The following is a 2,435-nucleotide window of genomic DNA, read 5'->3' on the forward strand; positions in this document are numbered from 1 at the left end:
ATATGTTATAGAAAAGGGAAAATTTCAGGTAAATGTTTTCAAGTGTATAAGTGATGTCTTTTATTTTCCATTTTATTTTTCATACTTTCTTGTATCAGTAAGTTAAGAAAGGCATATTCTCTCAAGTACTGATTTATAAATAATGTTTACATGAAGCACCAAAAAATTCACTTTTGCCAAGAATACCATTCAGTGACTGTTTTGAATGCTATTTTAATCCTTTCTTAAGCTAAGTACAATAATAATTTAATGCAGTCAGCTAAATAAATATACAACCTATATAGCCTGAACTACAAAAGTGGTTTGTATAGGTATATGGTTTTAATCAAGAACATTTTTCTACCATGAACAGTTATTACAAATACTACCCCCAAATATTTACCTTGCATCAGCTTTCTAAGCACCACCATCACTGCTAATGAAAACATTTATTTTTTTTATTTTAGAAGCTTTAATGTGATCATGAAAAATATGGTCTCCTGAAACTTATCAAATTTTTCAAAGCCCTTCAACATAGAAGCATTGAAATGAAACTTTTATTTTCCTTTCTTAAAATTGCACACAGTGGAGATTGGGAAGGATATGTGACCTGGGGGGAATGAGATTATTCTAGAACTAGGGATGCAAAGGCATCATGGTCTTTTAAGACCAGGGTAGAGCCAAACTTGTACTTCCCCAATAAAGGTGGAGAAACCGTTTTCAATAAAACCTTAGGTGGGGCCTGACTCTTGGATATAGTTCCAGACAGAGTTCTAGAGTCATTTCCATCAGCACAGTTCCAGAGTATGATTACAAAAGATACCATGGGAATAAGTTTCCTCTGAATTCAGACCCAGTATTAAAAACTAAATTTAAGAGTCAGGCTTTTTTGTTTGGGTAATTGTAATGTTGGAGTAGTAGCACCTCAGATATTAAAACAAATTATCTTTAAGGCAGATAAACATTACTATAAAAACATTACTTAGTTTCCTATGTCACCTCCTTAAAAGGAATATAAACCAACCAGTTCATTATGTCTAATAACATCCCAGACTAATGTTGTGTGAAAATTTCAAAATATATGAAGCATATGCCTTGGCTGTCATCAAATCAAAAGGAAATTTAGATTTCATATATTAGCAGCTATGGTGTAGCTTATAATGACACAAATCCATCTAATACAGAAATCCTGCTTTGTACTTCAGATAGTCAAAAGCTGAAAAGAACTGCACAGTTTGCAATACTTTAACTTCTGTGTAGCCTTTAAAGCCTAGTAAGTGCCATGTGTGGTAGTGCATACCTTTAATCCTACTACTTGGGAGACAGAGGCAGGTAGCTCTCTGTGAGTTTGAGGCCAGCATGGTCTACATAGTTAGTTGTAGGCTGGCCACCCAGGGCTACATAGAGAGACCCTGTCTCAAAATAAAAATAAATAAATCCCCATAAGGAATTCAGATAGGATCATATAAAGGCAGGCATTTAAAGGCTCAGATATCACTCTAAAATTGAAGACATGAAAAGAAAGGCTAGAATTCTCATGTTTTTCCATCTTTCATTTACATGGCTAGATACTAGAATATTGCTATAAACCAATACATAGTTATGGTATATGGCTTCCCCAGAATATAATGAAATTTCAGAAAGTACAAAAAAAATCCCTAACAAGATTGAATTTTTAAAATAATTAATTGAAAATTTCATACATGCATATAAGGTGTTTTGATCAAATCCATGCTTACCCCCTCACCTCCAACTCCTCCCAGATCTCCCCATCACTTTTTTCTAATAACTTCATATACTCTTCTTCTTTTATTATTATTATTGTTTTTCAGTGGTGCTTTTGGTTACTCTAACGTTCCTCCCTCTGAAGAGGTAACCCTAAAATCTTTTAAGGATTAGATAAAAGCTCCCAAATACTTTTGATATTTCTTTGGGGTCTTTTTACCCTAAATGCCTAGCTAATTCCTTCCTCCTATTCTTATCACACCATCCTCTGAAGAGATTACCCAAATTGCCAACAGGGACTCGGGATATAGACCACTCTGGCTTCTTCCATGCTGAACAGGGACTCAGGGTGAGGCAATTGGATTACCCCTTCAGTGGATCTATCTAAAAGACTCTCAAATTGCATAACTCTTATCTCTAGGGAGAAAAGAAAGTCCTTGAATCATGAATAGGAGATGTGAAGGAGAAATAAAGGCAAGGGTAATTAGCATTAAAAGTTTTAGAGAACTAGAAAAAAAGTCAGAACACAGCAATTTTCAAATATTTATATGAGAGTCCATTGGAATTTCTTGACAAGGGCTTCCAAAAGCATCCCTCTATTGGGTTCCTCCTCATTTTTCTTTTGTCTTCCAAGGCTGGACTCGGGAGTGATGGATTCAGCATTTGATTTCAGGTATTTTGATGGCTGTTGGAGTGGTTAGAATCAGTGTCAGTTCCCTCTCAAAGGCTTC

At 35.0% G+C, this 2,435-nt stretch overlaps 1 protein-coding gene across 1 annotated transcript in view; it reads left to right on the forward strand.

The window, feature by feature from the left end:
* Positions 1-2,435, forward strand: part of Ccdc152 (coiled-coil domain containing 152) — a 29,502-nt gene that overhangs the window by 16,539 nt on the left and 10,528 nt on the right. The window lies entirely within an intron of this gene.

The sequence above is a fragment of the Nannospalax galili genome, unplaced genomic scaffold, assembly GCF_000622305.1.
Source record: "Nannospalax galili isolate Female #2095 unplaced genomic scaffold, S.galili_v1.0 scaffold139, whole genome shotgun sequence".
In the NCBI taxonomy this organism is placed as follows: domain Eukaryota; kingdom Metazoa; phylum Chordata; class Mammalia; order Rodentia; family Spalacidae; genus Nannospalax; species Nannospalax galili.